This window comes from Ambystoma mexicanum, chromosome 14 (assembly GCF_040938575.1).
Source record: "Ambystoma mexicanum isolate Mex_15411 chromosome 14, UKY_AmexF1_1, whole genome shotgun sequence".
In the NCBI taxonomy this organism is placed as follows: domain Eukaryota; kingdom Metazoa; phylum Chordata; class Amphibia; order Caudata; family Ambystomatidae; genus Ambystoma; species Ambystoma mexicanum.
Genome location: NC_090940.1, coordinates 294,239,139 through 294,265,957, shown reverse-complemented (window position 1 = coordinate 294,265,957; position 26,819 = coordinate 294,239,139).

Here is a 26,819-nt window from a genome sequence, read left to right as displayed (position 1 = left end):
AAGCTTCACTTATATGGGGGGTGTTGCAACCTAGTGTTCCCCTGATGTTCCTCACCACCCTCACCATCCTGCTTCTCTGGAACTCCCTCAATTTCCAGGCCAGGATCCTATCCGCTTTGTCCCCCTTCTCATAGTATTTTTGTTTAACCATTAGGAGGCTCCTCTCCGTTTTGTGGAGGAGCAGGTCTTTTAATTGGAGCCTGTAGTCCTCCAGTGTCGCCACGCGGTAGCTCTCTAGGGTCTGTACCGGGGAACCCCCCGGTTGGAGACGCGCTATTTTTTCCCTAAGAGTTCTCTCCTGGGTCTCCCTGTCCCGTTTCTGTCGAGATCCTATTTTAATGAGTACTCCTCTTATCGTCGCCTTGAAGGCATCCCAGAGGGTGTGCGAGCCCACCTCCCCGTTGTCGTTGAGCTCAAAGAACTCTGAAATGGCATCCAGGACGGCCTGGGCATGTACCTCATCTCTAAGCATGGCATCGTTGCATCTCCAGCGTCCCCTCCGTTCTCTACACCAGTCCCCCGCCAGGGTGATCCTGACCAGGTCGTGGTCCGACCAGGGAACGGGATCTATCCTGTAACCCGCTACATAGGGGCGGAGGACCTCGTCCACAAGAATGTAGTCTATCCTGGAGAAGGCTTTGTGAGTGGAGGAGTAGTAGGAAAAGGAGGGAGTCCCTGCTTGGGGGGTGGGAATCGTATCCACCAGGCCCAGGCTCCCATTCACCCTCTGAAAGCTGCGTGCCATGGTCCTGCGTGTCTGGGGTTAAAAGCGCCCACCCGCTGTCTGTCTCTGGTTGGGTCGAGGACCATATTGAAATCACCTCCCACCACCATTGGACCCTGGACAAACGTTTCTAGCCTCTCCCCCACTCCCTCCCAGAATTGGGCCTGGCCCTCGTTCGGAGTGTATACTACTGCCAAGGTTATGGGCGAGCCCTGGAGGGAGCCTCGTACAAAGAGGTAGCGGCCTTCGGGGTCCTTCAGGATGGAGTCTTTCTCGAAACCCAACTCCCTAGCGATCAGGATTGCAACCCCTCTTTTCTTTCCTTTGTGGGACGCATGGAATATCTCCTCGATACCTCCCCCCTGCATTCTGGGCTCCCTCCCCCTTGCCCAGTGTGTTTCCTGCACGAAGGGTAGGTCCAACTTCGCCCTTCTAAACTCTCTGCAGATTAGAGTTCTTTTCGTGGAGGGATTCAGGCCCCGTACTTTCAGGGTTCCCACTCCTAGGGCCGGTCGGTTGTCAGCCATAGTCGCTATCACCTTCCCCTTTGGTCACCAATGTCGCATCGTCGCTCCCTCCCTGCTTTCTGTATTTCCTTGTTTGGACATTTTTGAAACATCTCCCCAATTTACCCCCCAACTCATTCCCCAACCCTAAACCCCCAATTTGTGTACGAACCCCCTCCCCCCTCCCCGGCGTCCAGCCAAGTAGTTCCTCCATTTCTGGAATTATGGCCGGACCACCAGCCTGTTCCCTACGGCCAGGCATCGATAGCATAGCACACTAACATGAGCCCCCCCTCCCCCATTTCGCCCCCCCCTATCACCCCAGCTTGGTCGCTGTTTGAGGGGGTACTAGAATTGTCTCTCTAACCTAGTTGTCAGGGCCCGATCTGTGGGTGGACCGGGCTTTCCCCTCCGCCCAATGGACGTCCTTCCCCTGTGCCCGGAATGATACTTCTCTCAACACCCATGGTTATGCCCCCCCCGTTGCCCCCTTATACTTGCTGTTCAAGGGAGTGCAGCGAATGAAGCGTCATTTGAGTCCCCCTGTTTTCTAGTTCCGGAGACCATCATGGGGTCACTATTGTCACCCCTCCGATTCGACATGTTCTTCCTCCATTGGTGTCGGTTGTGTGTTCAGTTTCTTGAACTTCCTAGAGCCGGTTTTCCTTCTCCTGGAGTTAGACTGGCCGGGGGTGCCCCTGATGAGCGCTTCAGGGTCCACTGGCCCCCTCTGGGGGGCGGGTTCACCCACATAATCCTGAATAGCACCCTTAATGTCTTCTTCTGTTACCAATGTTGTGCGTTGGCCTGAATATTCAAAAGACAGGGCGAAGGGGTACGCCCATCTATAACGCACTCCCTTCTCTTTCAGTTGTTGTGTCAGGGGCCGGCACATCCTTCGTTTGGCTAGGGTGTAAGCAGAGAGATCTTGAAAGATGGAGATTTGGGCGTTGCTGTAGGTTATCACCCCTGCCTTCCTCGCTTCCTCCAGAACTTTGGCTTTTTCGGTGTAATAGTGGAATCGGGCCAGAACCGATCTGGGGCTCCCCGTCCTTCCCCCGGCCCTGTGCACCCAGTCGAACGTGAGTTCTGTTGTCATTTCTTCTGCAAACAGGAGGGTGATAATGTCTCTCACCACTCGGGTCAACTCTCTCTCCGTCTCACCCTCCGTTTCCGGGATCCCAAAAAATCTAAGATTGTTCCGTCTCTCCCTGTTTTCATAGTCGTCCATTAGCCTGGCTCTCTCCTCGTCCCTCTTTACCAGGGCTGCAAGCCGTGTGCCGAATTGGACCTCCTGAGATGTAGAGGATGATTGATAGTTTTCCACTTGTAGGATCCTGTCCTCAATTTTGTCTACTCTCTGGTCCATCTTCTCAAACTTCTGGGAGATATCGGATCTCATCTCTCTGATCTCCTGGAGGATGGAGGCAAAGCCCCTCTCCATCGTCATAGCGGGTTGGCCTGCGGGATCAGGGTTGGCCATGATTCCGGAGAAGTTGGGGACCCCGGTGGTGTTCTCTGTTTCTTGAAAGCGGAATGCTTGTAGGGTCTTCCGCCAGCTCATGAGGTCCTACTGATCCCCTGTTGCGGGGTCCGCTGCGGTCTGGGGGGCCATTTGGGGGGGCGCCGTGCTGCCCCGGGGCCAGACAGTTATGCGTCTCTCCAGTGGGGTTTGTAAACGGTGGTTTAACCCCTGTGGGGGATGGGGCAGCCTCCCGGGCGGGCCCTCGCCCCGCCAGCTGAGGATGGGGGCCTCTCACCTGGGTCGCGGATAGCCTGCGGGTTCAGGGTGGGCCGCGATTCCGGAGAAGTTAGGGACCCCGGAGGCGTTCTCCGATTCTCAAAAGTGGTATGCTTGTAGGGTCTTCTGCCAGCTCGAGGACCTACTGACCCCCAGCTGCGTGGTCCGCTGCAGCCTGGGGGCCCTTGGGGGGGTGGTGCGGTGTCCCGGGGCCAGACAGTTATGCGTCGCTCAAGTGGGGCTTGTAAGCGGTGGTTTAACCCCTGTGGGGGTTGGGGTAGCCCCCCAGGTGGGCACTCGCCCCACCACTGAGGACGGGGGCCTTTCACCTGAGGTGCGGGTCGCTGCCGGCAGCGTTCTTCAGGATGGGGGAGCCGTCACTGCCAAATCGCTGTCTCCTCCCGGGGTTGTCTGCTGACAGGTGGGTCCACGCCCCGGGGTCCACGTCCCCCTGCTGTGCCTTAGGCCGTGATGTTCCTTGTCTTTGGCTCTCTGGATGGGGGTCGTTGTTGAGACCCTGGATGGGACCCAGGCAGGGTTAGCCCACCATGCTCCACCCTGCTAGGCCCCCGGGGCCAGCTCCAGTTGTGGGGCCCCTCCGCGGTGAGTGGCAGGGCCTGTCGCCTTGGTTCTCGTTGGGGGGCTGCGTTACCGGGGGCCTCCGCTCCTGGGCCCTCTCTGGTGAGGCCTGGCCACCGGCATTGTCTCCTGGGGCCTGGGCCGCAGCCCCGTGGGGCCCGGAGCTGGATCCGAAATTGTCCGTCTCCCTCGTCCGAGGGCAGGTGGAGGTGCTGCCGCTGGTCCCCGCCTGGGGAGTGCCACTCCGCTGACACGCGCCTTCTGCCACCGGGGCCGGGGGGGGGGGCGGAATCCTCTCCCCGACCTCCTTGCTGCGGAGGGTTCCTCCACCTCCAGCGTCGCCGGGAACGGCGCCCGCCCAGCTGCGCACCGACACTCCCCGAACTCCGGTTCTGCTCGGACCTGGAGTTCCGTTCCTTCGAGCGGGGGCGTCACGGGGGGTCACCAGCTTACGCCACCAGTTGTGCTCGCTCGGGGGGTTCTCGGGGGGCTAAATCCCCTGAATAGGCCCAGCCTCGGCGGGAACTCCGCGATCAGGCAGCCATTGCCTGTGCGCCCCCTGGTGGCCTCCTAAAGAAACTTTGTTAACGGGATGTTATGAGTAAGTTGCCGTACTAAAAAACTATGAAATTCACTAAAAAAAAACTTTGTTAAAGGGATGTTATGATTAAGTTGCCCTACTAAAAACCCGTAAAATTCACTAAAGAAATGTTGTTAAGGGGACATTATGGTTAAGTTGCACTACTAAAAACCTGTGAAATTCACTAAAAAAAACTTTATAAATGTGACATTATGGTTGAAAGTAAAACCGAAAAACCCCTGAAATTCGCCAGTTATGGTAGGCCAAGCAACCATAACTGCCTGCACCACTATGCACTGCTAATACTAACACCCAGGGCATCAAAGATGACATCACAAAAAAAATTATACACCAACAAAAAACATTGTTAAAGGGATGTTATGGTTAAGTTGCACTACTAAAAAACCTATGAAATTCAATGGAAAAAAGTTGCTATAGGGACGTTATGGTTAAAGGTAAAACCGAAAACCCCAGAAATTTGCCAGTTATGGTAAGGTACGCAACCATAACTCGCGCTACCACTGTGCGCTGCAAGGACTAACAGCCATGAACTCAAAGAGGACATCACAAATGTCATTGATTTTTTTTTTAACTTTATTTATTATTTTTTAAAACTGTTACATAACAATCGCACCCCAATTGGGGTGTGTTCCCCCTGCGCCACCCCGATCGTTGCCCTCCCCCCTCCCCTCCCACCGCTCAGTCTGTTGTCGTTCGTAATAGTTCATCCCCTCTTCTGTGTGGGTCAATATTTATGTCGGGACTCTTATTTGGCCAAGTTACGTGTCTCTGCCTTGGGTATCGGGTTCTCCCGTCGAGGATGGTGTGTCCTCGGCTGTTTTGTTAAGTAGGAATGTCACAAATGGGCCCCAGATGTCGGGAGGGCGTGCATGTTGAGGCAGCGTCTTGTTGTAATCAGATTCAACATCTTGCCAGTAAAGGATGTCTTTCCGTCAGTCTGCTACCATCGGGACTGGTCCCCGACCCCAGGTCATGGCGACCCTTCTGCGGGCTAGGGTCAACAGCACCCCTGTTAGTTTCCTCACTGCTGGTGAGAGTTGTTGCGTCATCCCTAGAAGTGCCACCGTCGGGACAGGTTGTGCTCCTTCACCTATAATTGTCGATGTAATCTGCAGGAGCTGGGTCCAGAAAGGTGTTAGTAATCCCATGCGAGGTGTACAAGGTCGGCGGTTAAGTTTCCGCACCTGTCATACTTGCCGGCCAGTCTGATTGTTGTTTACTCTTTTTGGCAGGGGTGAAGTACGTCTGGTGCAGGAAGTTAAAGTGTATTTGCTTGAGACGTGAGTCTAGCGCTATTTTTTGTGTTTGCCGTAATATGAATGTCCATTCTTCCTCTGGGATTGCTAGCTGGAGGGAATTTTCCTATCTTGATTTCGTGCGTGGGTTAACGGGTGCTGTGTCCGTTAAGATGGATCTATAAATGGTTTAGACTAATCTACCCTCGCCTTGCGTTTGGATCACATTATGCAGTAGTTGCCAAGTTGAGGGTTCTCGTGGGAAGGTGGGGAAGAGTGCTTGGAGGGTGTATCTGGTTCTGAAGTAGAGAAACTTGTCCAAAGAGGTAATGCCTATCTTCTCTGTCACCTGTTGTGGTGTCATAAAGACTCCCTCACTGAACAGGTCGCCTAGGGTGTTTATCTGCAATTTTCCTACCCATACTTGAAAGACCTTTTCGGAGGTTAGAGGGATCCCTGGTATAAATTTGATCGGGAGGGGGGGTGAGTATCTTACCAGAACTTTGTATTTTAGCGCGAGCCTCTTCCAGATCTCATAGGTCATGAGAACAACATTCATGGTGTTATAGGGCACTGGGAGCTGACTAATGATGACTGCCCTCAACAGGTTGGGGGTCGCTAGGGCACGCTCTATTTGTACGTGGGGTCAGATGAAATGCGTGGTGTACCAGTGGCTGAGGAACTGCGCCTGCGCTGCCCAAAAATATCTAAGTCAGGGAGAGCCAGACCCCCGCTTGATACCGGGAATATCAGGTTTGAGTGAGCTACTCTGGCTGGTTTGCCGGCCCACAGGAGTTCAAGGACAAGACTTTTAAGTTTCTTCAAGAAGGATTGTGGGATTAAAATGGGAATATAAGAGAAAAGGTACAGTAGTTTCGGCAAGATCAGCATTTTGACTAGTGAGGCTCTTCCCCAGAGGGTTAGATGGAGGGATTTCCAGTGGTTTACTTTCTCCTGGAGTGTTTTTAATGCTGTCTCGCAGTTGTCACGAAAAACTTCATGGTAGTTTAGTGACATTAATATCCCTAGATAGCGTACCTGTGAGGTTTCCCATGCGAAGTGGTAGTCATCAGTAAACGGTTTAGTAGCAGGGGTGAGCGGGAATACAATGGATTTAGTGTGGTTAATTTTTAAGCCAGAAATTGTCCCAAATTTAATTACTTCTCTCATTAATGGGTTCAGATTTTCAACGGGGTCTCTGATAAAAAGTGCTACGTCATCTGCGTATAGGGATATGATCAACTTGTGTGGACCTATGCTGAGTCCCTGGTGAAGTTGATTGGATCGCAGGGACGACGCCAGAGGTTCCACTATCAGTGCAAATATTAATGCTGATAACGGGCATCCTTGCTTGGTACCGCGTTGTAGTTTGATAGGCGCATATCTCGCCGAACCCACTACAATTGTAGCCTGGGGATTGTTGTAAAGTAAGGATATAAGTTTAATGAAACGGGCTCCCGGGCCCATCCGGGTGAGTACTGCAAATAAGAAGGGCCATTCCACCGAGTCGAAAGCCTTCTCGGCGTCGAGCAGAACTGCGACGGCCTGGTCATCGGGGTCAAGAGCCTCCATAATCCCAAACAGCCTTCTGATGCCAAATGTCGTATTGCGGCCTGGCACAAAGCTGGCCTGATCCGCAAGCACGAGACCAGGCATCAGTGGTATCAGCATCTTAGTGAGTAGTTTTGCCAGAAATTAAGTAGGGAAATGGGCCTATAAGATGCGCATTCTTCTGGGGGTTTGCCGGTCTTGTGTAAAAGGATGATGTTGGCCTCCCGAGTAGTCTGCGGGAGGGAACCTGATTCTAGCACCTCACAGTACACCTCGGCCAGAAGGGGAGCTAGGGTATTTGTGAAAGCTTTGTAAAATTCCCCTGTTAGGCCATCGGGTCCTGGGGCTTTGGAGTTTGGAAGGGTTTCGATGGCTTCAACTATTTTTTCTGACGTGATGGGTTCATTGAGGGGTTCTCATAGTCCTCTCTCTACCCAATAGAGTTCTATGTCTTCAAGATACCTGTGTAGTGCGTCAGTGTCTGAGGTGTATTTTGAGGTGTACAGGTCTTGGTAGAAGGATTGGAATGTGTCTGCTATTTCTTCATCTGTGTGCACGATTGTGCCTTGTCTGGAGTGTATTCTTTCGACCGTTGTGGGCTTCCTGTCGGCAGTGGAGTAACTTTGCTGAAAATGTTGGGGGGGACATGACATCTGAAGAAAAGGTGCCCCAGCCAAATGAATGGGGACAAAATGGTGTGCCGTGAAAGTTGGGGGGGACAAACACCCCCGTGCCCCCCTAAAATTACACCCATGCCTGTCGGCATTTACCAGTTTTGCTAGGAGGGCTCCGGTTTTTTGGCCTTTGCCGTATTGTCGGATCGGTCTGTTCCGGCCTAGGAATTTTAATTCTCGCTCCGCTGCGGTTCTGAACATTTGCAGCTCTTCTTTAAGCGCGGCCTGGGCGCAGGAGTCATTCATGGTAGAGTATTTAAGTTCGAGGAGCTTTAGTCGTTCTTCATTGGAGGTTAATTCCTGGCAGATCAGTTTAAGGATGCCGTTCTCCTTGGCCAGGAATACCCCTCTCACAAAGCACTTTAGTGCTTCCCAGATCATGCCCATCGACGCCACTGAGCCCACATTGGTTTCCAAGAATGCTGAAATCTCCTCACGTAGTTCTGAAGCGAACACTTGGTTCTGTAGTGAGCCCGGTTTGAAGCGCCAATGTAGCAGACGAGACTTGTAGGTGGCAGGATTGCAAATGAGTGTTACCGGGGAGTGGTCGGAAAAGGTTTTGGTTGAATTTGGCAGGGTCCCCATTGAAATGAACTTCTGGAGGAGAAGAACAGGTAGTCTAATCTGGTACTGGTGTTGTGTACTGCCGACTGAAACGTGTAGTCGCGTTGTTCCCAGTTACTGTGCCTACACGCGTCTACCAAATCATAGGCTTTACATATTTCCCGTACCTGGAGGGCGGCCTTGGAGATCGGCAGTGTTGTGTTCCGTGACCTGTCCTTTGCGGGGTCCAGGGGAGTGTTGAGATCACCACCCCAGATGATCGTCCCCGCGGCTTGCGTTGGGAGGTGTGTGAGGACCCAATCAAAGTTGTTTGCACCATCCACATTGGGGCCATATGAGTTGACCAAGGTGATTTCTTTGCCTTCCACTATCCCACTCACCAAGAGAGATCTGCCTTCCGTGTCTTTGATGGAGTTTATCAGTCGAAATCCAGTTCACCTGCTGATCAGGATCGCCACCCCTCTGGCGTAGGCTGAATATGAGAAGAAATATCTATGGCAGCCCCAGTTTCGGGCCCATTGGTGTTCCTTTTCCGGAAGGAGGTGTGTTTCTTGGATCATGGCCACATCTACTTCATGCCTCTTCAGGTATTGGAGGATCTTCCTTGTTTTAGAGGGGCGATTGCCTCCTCTAATGTTCCATGTGGCGACTTTGAATTGTTTGTTTGGTGTGTAGATTTATGCAGATGTTGGGGAGTCTAACTCGAGGTGTCTTCTGGCGTTGCTGGTAATGCTGGCGTCTGATTGTTGGAGGTCTCTCAAGTGTGCGGAAGAGGGGGTGTAGTAGTGTGTGGTGGATTGGGGGGGCATGGGGGTCGGCGGTTCAGGGGCGCATTCCCAACCTTGTTCTCCAACTTCCTTCCTTACACAGGCAACCCCCAACTCGCCCGTTTGCTCCTCTGGTCGGGGTGGGACCGGCAACGGCGCGGGTCTGTCCCTTGTTCTCCCACCCATTAACAATGAACAATTGAGTTAACTTTGCTATGCAAGGGGTGCTAGGGGCTTCCCAAGTTGCACGGCCTTGGACTGCTTAACTCCTATGTTTGTTTCTGAAAAGTTGCTGCGATGACCTTGAGTCAGTCATGTTGGATTTCTGCGGCTTCTTTCTCTTTGTGCTCGTGCCTGGTTGTTGTTTAGCTTGGGGCAACCTTCTCGATCTAAGAATGCGTTAGCCTCCTCTGGTGTTTGGAAAAAATTGACTTCCCCCCCCTGGTGGACTCTGAGGCGTGCCGGAAAGAGCATTGAGTATGAAAATTGGTTGTCTTTGAGCCTTTTCCTCGTGGCTGTGAAGGATCTTCTCTGGGACTGGACAGCTGGGGAGAAGTCTGGATAAAGGTGGATCCTGTCTCCATTGTGGTGTAGCTCTCCTCTCTCCCTGGCTAGTCGTAAAATGGCCTTGCGGTCTTTATAGTTGAGTAATTTTGCTATTATTGGCCTGGCAGGGGTATTTGGGATGGGTTTGGAGGATGGGATCCTGTCTGCTCTTTCTGCAATGAATAAGTGTGAGAGGGCTTCCCGGCCGAAAAGGGTGGTGCATAACGATTCCATGAAGTCCTCGATCTTTGTTTCAAGCTGGTGTTCCCTCACCCGAAGATCCTGATATTATTTCTTCAGGAACAACCTTCCAAATCTTCGCACTTGGCAGTGGTGGCCTTCATCTGGGTCTCAAGCTGGGTGACTCTAGCTTCAAGGGTCACTGCGCCATCGTCCAGTTTGCATATGCGTTGTTCTACCTCGTTGAGGCACTCAGTATGGGTGTCCATTCTGTGTTGGAGGAGATCTACCTTGGAGGAGAGGCCGTCCATCATGTTGTTCAGACTCCCTATGCCTGCCTTCAGGTCCAACAGGAGTCCCTTGATGTCAGTTGCAGCGATTCCCTCTGCCATTTGGTTTTCACTATTGGTTGGGGTCTCAGGTTCTTCTTGGAGTCTAGGTGTTTTGGGGGCCGTTCCGGACTCGAAAGTTATTTTTCTCTGGGATTTGTCCGTCTTCCCCATTGGACGAGCGCTGTCGGGGGTATCTGTGTGTCGGGAGTAGTAGTTGTGCATTTTGCGGTACCAATTGTCCCCTTGAGAAGAAGTGCCTGAAAGTGGTGACCCGCTCTGGTGTAGCTTGCCAATTTTAGAGCTCTCTGGAGGGCCTGGGAGCCCAGAAATAGGTGTGCCAGGAGGAGTGCCGCTGCCTTGGCGATGTGTGACTCTGGCTTATTTCTTCAGGTCTTATGGGGTCGACATAATTGATTTCACTCTCTGTCCTGCTGGGGACAGAGGGTCTGCCTCACAGTTCCTCAGTTTGAGTGATGGGCCCCGTGGAGGGCGTTGTGCTGGGCTAACACGATGCGTGGCTTGGTGCAGCGTAGCGCTGGAGGCGGCTCTGTGTTCTGCTCCTCGCCCCTTCTGATTGGCGGCCAGGAGCATGCTTCGTTACTCAGGCCGCCTCTCTCTGGCTGTGGGTGCAAGCCGCCCGCTCCGGCCGTGTCCGAGTGCGCTGCATCGCGGTGTTGCTGGCTTGGAGCGGGCGTGGGGAGGTCTTATTCTGTTCCGTGCATGCTGATCGCGGGCACACTGCGCGGCCCCGCCTCTTGAGGATGCAGTGGGGGGTAGGTGCCTCTGCTGCGCCGGATCCCTGCTCAGGCACCGGTAGTTACTCGCCGCCCCGGCTTCGGATGGGCCCACTCGGATGTCTTGGGCAACAGGTTCAGGCCACCGCGTTAGGGGTCGCAAGGACTCCGATTCATCTCCAAATTTCGCAGGAGAGTGTGACAGCGACTGGTTAGGCTGGGCGATCTCAGGTCAGGGCAGCAGAATTCTGAAATATGCAGGATGATGCAGGATTGATATCTGGCCGTGCGGGACCTCACTAAGATGCAGCCATCTTGGTTGGCCCTCTAGCGCCCTCCCACAAATGTCATTGATGACATCACTGATGCCAGAACATGTTCCTTTAGTTTTAATAATAAGCCTCCACAAGGGATTGTCAATATACTGTTGCCACAAAAGTAACCAAGGTCATTGGGAGAACTATCATGAGATACATAATGCAGCACAGAATGCATTGCTATAAACACCATTGCACTACAAACTTCTTTCCAGTATAGCAACCACCTCATGCAGAAACGTAGGCATTGTCTGCAGCATGCACCATAGAGGTCCAATATTCAAATTTCTGCCATACTAAATAGTATAATGATGAATGATTTATTTTCAGAGTTTCGTGTACTGTGAAACATGTAATAAGTAGCTAATACCCCCTCACTTACTACAGATTTGTACTACTACACACAAACCATAAAGAGACCACAACGCAAACAAATATGCCCATGTACCGGTAAAGTGAAGTAAGCAAAAAAGCAGCAGTATTACCAGAAAGTGTTCATAACCTAACTGATTATCTTCATGCACAGAAATGATTGCTGTTTTTCAGGTCTTCTTCTTCCCCTATGTACATGTATCACATGATGTGACTGAAGCCTTAGGAAAAGAGTGTAAGGACAAATGAGAAGGGTAAGGTCTACAAATATAGTACCTTTTGACTGTTCACTTCCTGTCTGTCAGTGAAGAAAACCACCTGCCTTATCAGTAAACAAAAAAAGAGGGAGCCAGACATGTGATGGCATTAATGATGTCATCAATGACATTTGTGATGTCATCTTTGAGGTAGTGGTTGTTAGTCCTTGCAGTGCACAGTGGTAGCACGAGTTATGGTTGCGTACCTTACCATAACTGGTGAATTCTTGGGTTTTTTTGGTTTTACCTGTAACCATAACATCCTGTAGCAATGTTTTTCCATTGAATTTCATAGGTTTTTAGTAGTGCAACTTAACCATAACGTCTCTTTAACAATGTTTTTTGTTGGTTTATTTCAAAGGTTTTTAGTAGGGCAGTGGATCCAGAAAGTTCCTTCAGTATAGATTTTTCAGTGAAGGTGATAGGTCTTTAGTAGCGCAACTTAACCATAACGTCCCTTTAACAATGTTTTTTGTTGCTTTATTTCATAGGTTTTTAGTAGGGATGTCTATCCAGAAAGTTCCTGTAGCATAGTTTTTTCAGTGAAGGGGATATATTTTTAGTAGCGCAAAGTAACCATAATGTCCCGTTAGCAGTGCTTTTTGTTAGTGTATCTGATAGGTTTTTAGTAGAGCACTGTAACCAGAACATTGCTTTAGCATAGTGTTTTCTGTGAAGGTGAAAGTTAGTGGTAGATCAACTGAACCATAATGTGCCGTTAACAACATTTGTGCATGGAATCCTTGGCCACCCTCATGATGAACTTGTTGAAAGGGAAAATTCCCCTGTGTATGTATCCATTTGTGCTACGCCTTCCCTTTGCTAATAGTGTCTGTGTAACCACACCCAGAAACCTTATTCAGCAATGTCGTAGCGTGCATAGGGCCATTGCTATGGCCGCCATTTGCAAAAGGAGCGGATGTGGCACGTGCAACATTGTATCGATCACGATGTCTGCTGACTTATCGTGTTGTACGCGTGGAAGTGGGTTAATAAATGTCAACCAGGGTAGGGGATTTCGTTTGCAGTGGTGGCTCTGAAAAGAGACGTTTTGTATTTTTTTTAAAAGCTGCTTCCATAGACACCATTTTTTCCCAGTTTTTATAAGTGTTTTTGTTTGTTGTACTTCGCCTCACATTCTTCCAATAGCGTCTTCAGTGCAGCCTGTAGATTGGAAAACAAAATGTAATTACCACTGGGTAACAAACAAATGCCATTTCCATTGAGAAGGTGCACATATCGATAACCAATGTTGTCATTCTCACAGGAGTACATCCCAGCAGCACGCAAGAAGTTACACATGCTTCTGTTGATGAGACGCTTTCCGATCTCTGGCAGACGACAACATTCATTGGAATAGTTATATACTGGACTTGGTGGTATACATGAGAAAAGCACCTTCGCAGTGGGGAAAAATGTGCTTCACTGCTTTCCTCATCTTTCTGAGTTGACGGTGCACACATGAACAAGCCTTGGAACCCAAAAGCAAGCCTCCATAGTGCACGACCATAGCGTGTACAGTTGCACAAGTGGCCACTCGTTGACATTCTGCAAGAAAGTGTCCGAAATTACGCACATCTACACCGCACCACGAAGCCTCCACTTCCTCCAAATTCAGATTTCCATTAAAGCCTCTTTCCACAGCATACTGGAGCAGATCTAGCACAAAGCGATCACCCACTATCAAAACTGTACATCTCGCCATCTCTGACAGCCTCACTGCACAGAGTAATGAAAATAAATATGTCCGCCCTTTCCTGTGACACACACCCTGACCACCTGATTGGACAATTTCCACAGTCGCATTTCCATTGGACAGCATGGTGAGAAGCGCAGATTGTGGCACGTGTTCTTTCCATGTAACACTAGCAGGTCTGTACAACAGTCCCCTGCGTACATACCACACCCAGAAACATTGTTGCACAATCCCTCAGCCTCGACAGTCCCATTTCCATGGCCACCGTTCTGAAAATCCCTGGATGCTGCTTTTGTGCTGCATGCGTGCGTGGGGGAAGAAATGTCAGCCAGGGTAAAGGCTTTTGGCTGTAGGAGTGGCTCTGAAAAGAGCCGTTGTGGGTTTTTTTATTTTTTATTATCTGCTTCCGCACAAAGAGCTCATTTTCGGTTTCATAGAGTAGTGTGTTTTCTTTTTGTCCTCAGATTCTTATAGGAAAATTTTGAGTGCATCTTGTAGATGAGCAAATAAAACACTATTACCAATGGATGATAAAGAAATGCCATTTGATAGAAAGACCTCTGCATTTGCAGAACTAATGGTGTCATTGTTACACAAAAACATGCCACGAGCGCACAGAAATTCTGACATGCTTCTGTTACTCGACACCTTCCAGCCTCTGGCTGGGTACAACAGACAATATAAGTGGTCCATATTCTTCTTGGTGGTATGGCGGAGAGAACCACCTGGCTAGTGGGAAAAAAGACTCTTCACTGCATTCATCAGCCTCTTGAGTCAATGGAGCAAACGTAAACAAGACAAGTAACCCAAATGAAAGCCTCCATAATGCATGACGACAACATGCACAGTAGAGGAACTGGCCAGGTCTCTGCAAAGTGCATGAATATCGGCTAAACTGAGGTCATTGACAGCACACCACAATGCGTCCACTGCTTCCAAACCAACATTTCCATGAAAGTGTCTTTCCTGGGCATACTTTTGCAGATCTATCACAAAGGCATCACCCAAAGTGAACACAATGTGTTTCTCCATGTCCGCAAGCGTCATTACGCACAGTAATGAATACCAGTATTACCGCCCCTTCCTCTGACCCACACCCTCAGTACCTGATTGGATAATCCATACACTGCCATTTCCATTGGTCAGCATTGTGAGAAGCACAGACTGTGGCACGTGCGCTTCCTAAAGTACTGTGAGGGCCGTTCCCCAGTAAACCACAAACAGTCCTCCTTTCCTTTCCACTATCCTCTTCCCACCACACCCTCAATGGGTATTTTTAAGTAGTCACACACGCATCAACCAATGCCTTCCAAGACGTCAGCATCTAACACTGTCAGTTCTCCACAAGACATCATATGGACCGTTACAAATTTACCCTGCAAGTGTGCTCTTATTGGAAAGCATGTCCAGTGGAAAGTTCAGTGAAACATTGCAGGATTTGTGCATGCACATTCATCCACATGAGCACCCATCACCACAAAATAAACGTATGAAGATTCTTTTGGCAGTATGTTTACAACTCTGTTATAAGTGCCTCTGCACACGATATCCGCCACTAAGCGTCCATTATGTTTTTGAAAAGCATAGTGGTTATTCCCCCATCTCCTACCATCAAGTAGCACTTCAATGGTATCGGCTTGCAACGTTTTCATTTAGCCATATCCTACAGTGTATTAGCGAAACAGGAACTCTCTCTTTCCTTCCGACAATGCTAAGAATTGTGTTTGCCACTAACCCATCTCCTATATAAATCGTAAATATATGGCACCAAAGCCACCACTGAATCTGCTTTACCTACCTAAAGGTAGTTGCCAAAAGGTCAGTGTGTGCACTGCTGTGGTTCTTTGTACGCTGCACTATTGCCACAGACTCTTTTTAAATCTGCCAGCTTCTACTCTCTGCCCTCAGCAACTCATCCATAAGAGGACTGCGCAACTTGTCCTTGGTCTGAAGGCCAGGGATTGTATCTCTACTGGACTAAAATGTCTGCAATAGCTCCCAGAAGCTGCAAAGAATAAAATTAAAACCTTGTGCATTATGCACAGGCCTTATGGTCCCTGGGACCTCAATACCTTCCACTCTCACTTCCTAAATGTCTGCTTGCTTGAGCTCTTCCCTCATCCGCCTCCTACTTCCTCAGGGTCAGTTGCTTCTGCACGCAAGCAGTTGAAGGTAGATGTCTTTCTTCTGCTGGGGTCTCGCTCTGGAACAGGCTCTCTGCCTCCCTGGAACTTGTGGATTCATAACAACAGGCTGCTTGCCACATACCTTGTGGACTTCACAGAATTATCTTTCCACTGTAATCCATGCACTAGAAATGTTGGGAAAGTGCTCCCACAAAAGCATCACGGAATGTGTTAGCAACTTTAAGCAAGTGCGTGCAGTGCAGGCATACAAACAGGATGCCTGCCACTTCCCTTGCACACTTTCGCCATAGCCTCCTACATTTCTCAGTACAAACAGACCTTCTGCCACAGTGTTTGTGTACACACCACAACCAGTAACCACATTGCGCAATGCCTTAGCCTCCACAGTGCCAATGCCACAGCTGCCATCTTGAAAAGAGCCGGATGTGGCATGTCTAATCCTAAAAGTATAGCGGAATCCGTGGAGTTACCGTGCTAGGAACAGGAGGGGGCAGAGGGGGGTAATGTGAAACAGGGTAGGGGAGTGTGTCTTTAGTACTGTTTCTGAAAATTCTTTTTTTTTGGGTGGTGTTGTTATATACGTGCGTGCATAAAAATATTTCTGTGTTTTCTCTCTTTCACTGACTGTCTGTTTGCTTCTCCTCCTTACATTTCTATTGACTGAAGGTCAACACATGTCTTACATTTCTACAGGATTCTCTGCAACGCTTCATGCAGAGTGGCAAACAAAACAGCATTGCTAATGGAGGTAAACAAAATGCCATTTCCTTGGAACCACTGGAAATCTTGCTGGTTATTAATGCTCTCATAGGCGGTGCAGAACATTCCAGCACTGCACATAAAGTCACACATGCTTCTGTTTATCCAACACCTCCCAACCTCTGGCTGTGGACAAATTACACTGGCTTGGTCCCATGCTCCTCTTGGTGTTATCGATGAGAAAATCACCCTGGCAGTGGGAAACATCTGCATCACTCGTCATTACTGTCATCAACTTCTTTACGTGAGCGGGCAAACGTGAGCATGACATGTACCCAAAATGTAGTACTCCAAAATGCACGACCAGCACATTAACAGTACAATCAGAGGCCACACATGTGCCAAGGAGATCCATGCACCCAAAACCCTACTCATACACTGTGCCGCAAAAAGCCTCCACTCCTTCCAACTGAAAGTTAAAGGCATGGTCTAGTAAAAAATGTTATTTAAAAAATAGATAGGCAACATAAAAAAAAAAATACTAGCATTCTCTTTTTTAAAACTTCCTATGTAACATTTTGAGCTAATTAAGCTCAAAATTCGCAAAAGCAAGCACATGGGCGCATCCATTTTGTGAAATGGATGCCCTCCTGTGCTGGCTTTTGCTTTTGCGGCACTAATGAAGGAAAAGTCAGCCAGCTGTAGTAAACAAAAGCTACCGCTGGGTGGCTTTCCCTTCATTAGTGCTGTACGCGGAGGACGGGGACCGGAGACCAGAGCAGGAAAGCTGCAGCTGAATCTCGGTAAGTGCTATTTATTTTAAAAAAAAAAATAAGCACTAGCTGGGGTTTTTTTTCTAAGTTTTCCGGGCTGGAGGAGCCCGGACAACTTAGAAATAAAACCGCAGCTTTAAAAACGTTGTATTTATGTTTGCGGTCGCTTTTGAAGCGACCGCAAACATAAATACAACGTTATTGTGATGGAAAACGCTGCGGTTTTTCTTTCCAAGTTTCTCAGGCTCCTCTGGCTCGGAGGAGCCTGAGAAACTCGGAAAGAAAAACCGCAGCGTTTTCCAACACAACCGCGTTGTGTTTCTGCCTGAATCTGCTTTCCCATTTGGGGCTCTCGGGCTCCCGGGGAGCCCGAGAGCCCCAAATGGGAAAGCAGATTCAGGCAGAAACAACGCAGCATTGCGGAAAACAACCGCGTTGTTTCTGCCTGAATCTGCTTTCCCATTTGATGTCCTGGGTGTTAGTCTTAGCAGTGCACGGTGGTGGCGCGAGTTATGGTTGCTTAGCTTACCATAACTGGCGAATTTCAGGGGTTTTTCAGTTTTACTTGGAACCATAACGTCCCTTTAACAAAGTTTTTTCACTGAATTTCATAGGTTTTTAGTAGCGCAACTTAACCATAACGTCCCTTTAACAACGTTTTTTTACTGAATTTCATAGGTTTGTAGTTGCGCAACTTAACCATAACCTCGCTTTAACAAACTTTTTTCATTAGCACACAGAAAATATACAAAGATGGAGTGTAAAAAGCAACTTCTCAGGGATGGCTTTACACAGAATGTTGCAAAGTAAGAATTTATGCTCGTTCACAGTGAAGGTCAGTTGCTTCAATTTTTTGCTCGCGGGCCGGAGTGGCCCACGACTCGCACTATAAGGTTCTATTGTTTTTTTACCTTGACAGACAGGGATCGTGCCAAAAGACTTCTTTTGAAGTAGGGGTGCAGTAACGTAAGAGACGATAAGGATGAAATTTCTGAAACGAAACCGCTTTTATATATTATATCACTATGAGAAAGATCGTTGGCACAGACGGAATCGTATTTAGGGACTGCATTACGCGTAGACAATGGAAAATGCAAATATAATGTAAGTAACCCTTTAGATTATTTTAGCGTGGTGTTAAAGCCCAGTTAAGTTGTACTTGTTCGTTCAATGTGGCATATTGTTTTGTACCGCGTACTTTCACTGCCGAAGTGGTCCCCTGGCGCTCAGACGGCTCTGAAAAAGGCAGAGGAGAGAGGGTGGGTTAGTGGGAATAAGTTAACATAATCCGTTGCACTATCCTCGCTAGCAAATAGTTTCACGCCCTAATAAATAAAATGAATATTTTTAATGAAGATCGGCTGGTGAGACTAATTTATGTTTTTAAAACAGGTACATCCTTCCCTACTGTCAATGCCACGATTTTCAGACCCCGGCCGACGGATTTTTTAACTGCCAGGTGCAGCTCCTAGTAAACAACTTCATGACCCTCACCATTTTATGGGACAATCGCCAAGGACCAATATGACCTTACGCGGTACTAGCGGCTAGAAGCAACATACCAACCGTTACGGTGGTCTAATGCCTCGTTGTTGGAACAGCCTTCCGATTATCAGTGCGACCATAGTGCTTCTTTTATCATAAACCAACACCCTGTGTAGCGCAAAGGAACAGCGCGTGACTCAAGATGAACTTTTGCGGATCGACAGCAAAGACAAATGCAAATCGCTGAATATTCTCTAAACATTTGATATCAAATAAATGTACTTTACGAAATGTACAATGTTGCTGTTTGCTTTTAAATCACAGTTTCATATTCCGAATTGTGGGGCGCTGTGTTGTGAGATGATGTGTGTTGTTTTCCGGGTTCTGTGTAAAGTCGCGTAGGACTGGAGATGACTGGGCGCATTTGGCTACGCACCCTGTAACGTCACGGAGAGAGACGGGGAATATGAATGCTTTGATAATGTCAGGCTTAGGGGCGGGAGATTTGATTTAGTGTCGCAAAAGCAGGTCAGCCAGGTCGATGGGGCAAGTGATAGGATTATCACATAATGTCGGCGCACAGCAGCCTGATTTATCGTTTGTTTAGTGGACAAAAAGTCGAGTAAGGCCCATAAGAAATTGTAATGTCAGCGGACATAAGGAGGGTTCTTAGAACACTTTCAACCTGACAACGAACAATACGAACAGCGTTCTCAGAACACCCCCATTTTGTTTAATTGCAAACATTTCAGGACACCGCGAGTGTTCTTAGAACACATTCAACTTGCCAGAGTACAATATGGACAGCGTCCTCAGGACACCCCCATTTTGTTTATGTACGAACATTTAAGGACACTGCAAGTGTTCTTAGCTCAATTTTAGCTTGCTTGCGAACAAAACGGACACATACTCCGTCCTCAGAACACCCCACCATTTAGTTTATATAGAAAATTTCAGAACAGCCGTGTTGTCCGCAGAGAAATCGAACACAACAAAAGCATCTAGCACATAAAAAAAACAGAACATTGAACCTATCTCATACTCCCCCACCCTCCCCAAACACTCTTACACACCAACACACTCCACTAAATACTATTTTTAATCCAAGTTTCACCGCGCTGTCCGCGGTCGTCAGCGAATGCAAGATGGCGGGCGCCACAAAAAATCTGACGCGCTTCATGCACCACGCCGTCCAATCAGCGAACACGTCACATGTGCGCGGACATCACGCAAGCCGCTTGGCCAATCGGGGCGCTGTCCGCGGAGCGAACAGGGAAGTCCGTCCGCAGAGTGAACGGAGATATCACTCATTTTTTTGCCTTACATTTTGGTCATTTTAAAAAAAAACTACTGGACGGATTTACACCAAATTTGCAAAAGCACGCTTTTGGGACCAAGCCCCCGCTCCTGCCGCAAATTTGGTGTAAATCTGTCCAGCGGTTTGGGCTGTAGGCGTGCACACATTTTTTTCCCATTATGTCTATGGGAAAAAACAAAAGTTTTGGGACCCCCCTATAACTTTGCCCCCCCTGGACCAAACCTCTCCAAACTTTGCAAACAAATTCAGAGTGGGCCATATACATTTTTTGAAAAGTTTGGTGAGGATTCGTCCAGAGGGAGCGAAGTTATAAGCCACCCAAAAAATGCTCTTCCTATGGAAACACCATCTTAACCATAACTACATGGACGCTACCGCGTCCATGTAATATATAAATAATCTGAGAGGAGAATTTCCAATAACTACCCTAGCAAAGTATCAACGGTGCTCACCTTTTAATCCTAACAATTTGTAATGAATTATTTAAAAGAAAACAAAATCCAAACATGAGACATGCACTTTAATGGCACTTTTATTATGTGTTCTTGTGGGTAAGCGTCTTCATTGGAAACATGACAACCTGGTGTGAAATCCTAGTAGCTGAACACCTGAACAAGCAAACCTTTGTTAATACTGGCCTCTAAAACACAGAACTGGGGTTGCGTCCACCCGTTGAAAAATGTGAGCAGACGCTGTCCACTAACATGTATCAACTTGTGCCCTGAAAGTCAGTACAGGGCCAGAACCAGAGAAAATAACCTCTCTTGTCACATCTCTGGTAAAATATTCGTGGCTCACTTGCATGCTTCATATATAACGTGACAAACATTTTAAATTCTACTTCAAAGCTTTTTGGCTTGGTAAATATAAGCATGTGGCAATAAGGCAAATAGCTAAAACAATTTTGTGCAATATGTTTAATTGTGCTGGAGGAAGTCACAGATTTCTGGCAGCCAACTGCTGCTTTGCATGTGCTTTCAAAATACAAATGCCCCTTTGCAGTTCTTAACACAATAATGGTCTCTTGAATAGGGCATCAATAGTACATTGCACCCAATTTAAACGCTCTGCTTTAAGAAAGAAAGTGATCAGCAGTGTTTATGAGGCCCCCAGTGCCTATTGGGCCGCTGAGAAGAGTGGTATGGGCGGGGCGTTTGTCTCTACAGACTCACAGCAGGAGGTTGACAGGTGAAACGTTGGCCCACCCAAGAAACAAAAGGGAGCCAAAACTGAGAACAGCCGCTTTTGAAAGATATTCCGGCAAACTTCCTCTTCATCATGCAGGCTGCACCGTGTGCCACCCGGGAGCTCAGGCACTCTGAGCACATGACCCACGCCGCAGCCTATAAGACGGGGTCAATAGCACCCCCTGTGCGGGGCCCTAGCAGGCGCGGGGCCATGTGCAGCCGCACATGCTGGACACGTCTTGCGCCGGCCCTATGTGTGCATTAAAACAGCGTCATGTCTGCCAAGGAATAAATGTATACATGAAAGTGGAGAGAACACAGCCTTGCCTCATTCCTACAGTGATGGAACATGGAGGCAAAGGTTTGCTCGGTCTGACATACTTGACAACTGACTTTGAGTCCTGAGGAGCTCCATCGATAAATCAGTGACAGGAGGTGGGGATTCCCTTTCGGACAAAGTAAACCAGAGTTTCCATCTGCCAACAAAGTCTAGTGAAGTTGAAAATTCCTTAAAGATTCAACCATATATGGCCTGTGGCCCGAGTAAATGAAAATGTAAAGCAGGTGGAATCATACTAAGACACTCCGGACATCAGATTGGAAATTAGAGAACAGCTCCTGGCAAGGCATCCCCTGCACCAGGCTTGGAATGGACTATACCAACTCCAGGCCTCGAGGGACAGATCGATGCCGGGTTTTCAGGATACCCCTCATTAATATTCATGTGATACATTTGCATACAATGATTCTAAATGTATGCACATTTTTTCTCATGAATATTAATGAGGGATATTCTGAAAACCCATCAGGGTTCTGGCCCTCGAAGCCCGGAGTTGTACAACCCTGGACTATAATATGCTCTAGCACCTTGAAGCATTTGTTGTGCTAGATGGAGTTACCAAGAAAATACTTCGGACCCAATAACCGGACAGACTCAAAGGAGATTGTAAAATACTTCTTTAATCTCAAGAAGTAAAGCTGGGTGAATAAACACTCATCAATCTGACTCACCAAGATCACACTGTTTTGTCAGTCATGCATAGTTTATATAATGCTAGATACGTCACCTATGATGTCATCCTACATGGCAAACTTCAAAAACCTATCCAGAGGTGAGATTGGTTTAGGGGATCATCTCTCTATATAGAAAATATGCGTGTTAGTCCCTTATTGGTTGTCTCTATTCTGTGAGACACACCATGAGCTACTTCTAATCACATGGTATAAGCAGGGCTCAAGTCGAGGGTACACGCGGGGGGACGGAGTCCCCCACTTTATTCAGAGGGTGGACTCAGTCCCCCCCAGCTAAAAGAGAAACCCTGGATGTCCTCTTGGAATTTATTAATTAAAGCAGACCTTGGGGATCAGCCTGCAGTCGTCAGGTTGTAGGCCGGACACTTCACCACTGCACTGTATAACCTGATCAAAAATAACAAACAACTAAAGGTGAAATGTCCCATTTCGGTACTGCAAGTCCCAGGGAAAACATTTGTATTTGTTCTTGGAGTTTAAAACATGCACACATTTTAATGTTGTCAAAAACAGTATTAGAAGAAAATATACTTTCTCTGTTTTGTGTGTGTGTTGAGTTTATGAAGGGCAAATGCCATTTGTCCTGTTCAATTTGGGTGGTTATGCAAAGCCAATTTAATGAACTGTGCATATTTCACCTTGATATGCTAATTCCTGGTGACGTCACATCCCATTGCGTTTGCTGATGAGTCCCCGCACTTACATTTTTAGGACTTGACCCCTGGGTATAAGGTAATCGTCATAGCAGAAAATGTGGCAGCGGACTAATATTTTGCAATATTACTTGAACACATGCAAGACAGGCTATTCTAATTGGTTGGCAACCCAAATCCAACCTTGGACATTCGGTTCAGTAGCAGCACATATATAGAAATGAAACCCAGGTGGTTGGAGATACGTCAGCCCTTCTTTTGTTTCCCAATTAGGCAACCCTCTCTCATCGCTAGGCCTCATGCCAGTGTCTTCTGTTTGAAGGTTGACCATGCCAGTCTGCACAGTCTCGCGACATCCAAGGGAGTGTAGGTACTCATCTGTCTTAGCTCCAGGCCTAATGAATAGCCCTTGTTTGCGAGCTGTTCATAACGTGTTGCAAGACCATGAATTTGTCTATAGTGACGGTGCTTTTAAACTTATTTAATTCAGCTTTGGCTGGGTGCAGTTCCCCTTTTGGCCTTTAGAGACTTGCTCACTCTGTCCCATACTGACTTTATGCCTTTTAATCATCCAATATTTGGCACCAGTGAATGTTTCTGTTTCTCCTAATCTTTGGAAAATATGTGCTTGCGCATGGTCTGCTCGTAGACTCCCTTTGTGCTGTTTCTTCATCGCTCGAAATAGCATTGTTGGTTCAAAGCCAATGCATTCCTATTTTTCGCAAGAAAAAAAGCTTCTTCATCGTCTTAACCAGTGGTCGAAGTGGACGGGAGCGGTCGGGAGCGGTGCTCCTCTACTTCTTTTAATTAAGTTTTACCGTTCCTATACTTTTATTTTTAAAAGAAACAGTTCCAGAACAGTTTTGTTTTAAAATAAAAGTGTAGGAAGAGGTTGGAACTTGCACTTTCAGTGCACTGCACTGAACGTTCCTGTAAACAGCAGGCGCATGTGTTTTAGGGCTTTTATTGTGCATGGGAGGAGGTGCAGCGATAGTGACTATGTGGAGCGGTGCAGGCCAGTAGGGAACATAGTTCCACTACTTCTTTTCGTACACTTCAACCACTGGTCTTAACATATTAAACTCTGGGCTCGCATTTTGAGGTAACTGGGTTGATTGACAAGAGCCGTCGTCCATCTTGTTCTGATGGTAGTCCTAAACGTTCAATATATACCTCTCATAAGCAAGCATCTATGTATTATTTCTATCTTGCATTTCAGTGTATTTACAGTTATTGACCAGGAGGTCATCTCACTCTTCTTTGTATTCGTAAATACTGCATCATGGAGTACATGTTTCTCTTACTGCTTCAGTTAAATCGTCGTTCTTAAGTATTTTCATATTGTTTCAGCATAGGGTCATACATCTTCTTTCGGACATTATTTTGCTGTTATAAGATTTTGTTTAACATACGTCCAGGTCCCGCATCATTTTATTCATGGCTGCTTTTCGACAACTCGTCAAGGGACATCCTTCTGGGTAGGTGTCCTCCACTGCTTCGACATGAGGGTATCTTCTGAATGGCTACCTGAGTGCATATTGTTTTTCATACAACCGATGTGGTATGAACATGTCGCATAAACCTGTACATGGGTTCCCAATTGTAGCCCCTCGTCTGTTCCTCCAATAGGGTGGGGGTGAGGGGACGTTGACTAGGGAGAATGCATCCACCTGCTTCTCTACAATAGGGTGGTACCAGCCCAACTAACTGCTGCCATTTTCCCACGTTTGTTTACGGCCGTTGTGTCACATTTTTTCAAGTAATTTATATGGGGGGTGCAGTTAGGAAACACTTTTTTTATATTTAAGTGCAGGGGAAAGGGTGGAGGGTCTTGAAAGGTTGTATGGGTGGCTTGCAAAGCTGCATAAAAGTGCAGCGAAAAATGTGGGGAAACGGCCGAGGTGAGTGAACCCCATTATGAGCTGGACCAGATACCAACTGGGCAACAGAACAATGCCTGATGTGGAGACCCTGCATGCTAGTGTGGGCATTCATTTTTTGTTTGTTATGAAAGTGGGCAGTATTTTGCCCAAAGTGGGCCAGTTTAATGAGTTACAGCTAATATTTTTCACCAGAGTTCCTGAACAAATGTTCTTTAAAATACACTTGTTGCAACACATTTTACCCGGAAACTCCCAATTGGTTATTACTCTAACAGTCTGCCACAAGGTGTCAACCGCCTTGAAACGCTTGTGTATAGGCGCGTTATAAATGCCATATCATATCATATGATAACCGCTGCAGATACTCATTGACACAGGCAAGAGGATGACCTGGGTGAGCCAGGCGGGAAGTGCGGCAAGGTGTGCTGAAGGAAATGCGTGCTCAGCTTTACTATGCAGGTGTCATTCTTGCATGGTGTCTGTACAGTACGCACTTACCTACCTACGCCTGACTCCTCCCACTCACATTAACCCTTGCTTGGCAATTCGCTTACCATCCACCTCAGCTTTTCAAACATCCATTGCAGTGACAGCATCCACATGCAGAATATGAGCCCAATGAGAGAGATATACATAGAAAGAGTGTATGGAGTGTTTACCTCTATGAACATTCAACTTACAATCACCTATTCTGTAAGAGTGTACCCTCCTTTTTATTGGTGTTACAGCCTTACTACCACTTTGAAATAAAATAAAGGCTGCGCACACATGGTCTGGCATTGCATGTGAGTGTATATTGCAGTTTGGTTCCTCTTTATCTGTAGGAAACCTTCACTCAACCAGTTGCCTAATTTCAAATGAAAAGGACCACCTATGACAAGTACCAGGCCACCTAACTCTGCATGGCAAGCAGCATTCATCTGGGGAGACAAGCCACTGCTACCAATGGAAGGTGCACTATAAATTAAACAAAATAAACCAAGCATATGGGATCTTACACTTTGACTCTTAAATTAAATATCTCAAGAGTCATTGAAGGACACTGACTCTCTGGTTAAGCGATAGAGAGATCTAGACTGATGGCCTTCATGGCTTGCTTCCCTTGCTGTTGCAGTGGGTCACACAGAAAAACTAAAGGGGTGATGGCTGGAAGGTTTAGAATAAAGAGGGTAACACACATCCGGCTGAGTAGCTCTTCAGAAACACAAGGGAAGTCACAGACGTTTCCCGTAGAAGAATGTTATAGTTCCTAATGCACACCAGGCAATCTGGACCATTAATATTGGTGACAAGCCATCAGTGTTTTAGGACAATATGAACAACATGTGTTTAAAGTGCTCTGTTTTGTAAGGTGAATTAGGCACCCAGGGTTGGCGAAGCAACCAATTAGGTTCTTAGGATCGCGGGCTGAAACTGCTAATCTCAGCATGCGTTCCATGGAACCTGAAGGCTGCTTCCTCCGCCCGCACCTTCATCTTCCGCCACCCTCTCTGATCATTTATTTTTCCATTCCCCCATCCCACATACCTCTTTTCTTCACTCTTTTCTTTGCTCTTCTGCTGCTGCTCTGTGTCCACCATGGAAATGGAAGAGGGGCTCTGTATGGAGCCTTGCCTTCCACATCCATGGTGGCCATCTTGAGACAGTATTTTCATTCAATGAACGGGACGTGCGTGGCATCCCGTACATTAACTGAAAATACAATTTACTTAACACCCCGGGTTTCCGTATTGGAAACACAGGGTGCTAATAGAGTTAAGCACCCGTTCCAAGGGCTGGAACAGGTTTTAACATCCCAGGGTCCTCGCTAAATGCCCTTGCATCGTTTATAAAAGAAAGAACTGCACAGTCACCGCCAATGCCTTGGACCCAGGCAGATACTTCTTCTGAGCCTTTTGGTTACTTGGGTACTTCAATCTGGGGCACGAGACTTGGGCATGAATACATTGTTGATTAGGTTCAGTGTATATACCTCCACATTTGGCCTCTGTGCGGGTGCACCAACCACGAATGCCACAAGAGCACTGACTCCTTGAGGAGGTTGTACACAATTCATTGGATATGTATCATGGGGGTCAGTAGCGCTCTACCAGATGAACGACAGTTGGTGTGTGTCAGCTGAGAGCTTAGCTTAGAGGAAGTGTCAGGCAGAGTGTGGTTCGTGGCAGCACTTTATTGTGCATGGGAGACAAGGAATGACAGATCTCTCCATGGTGAGGTGGGGCGGTGCCACAGTAAGTCTGATTGAAGGTGTAATCCTATTTAG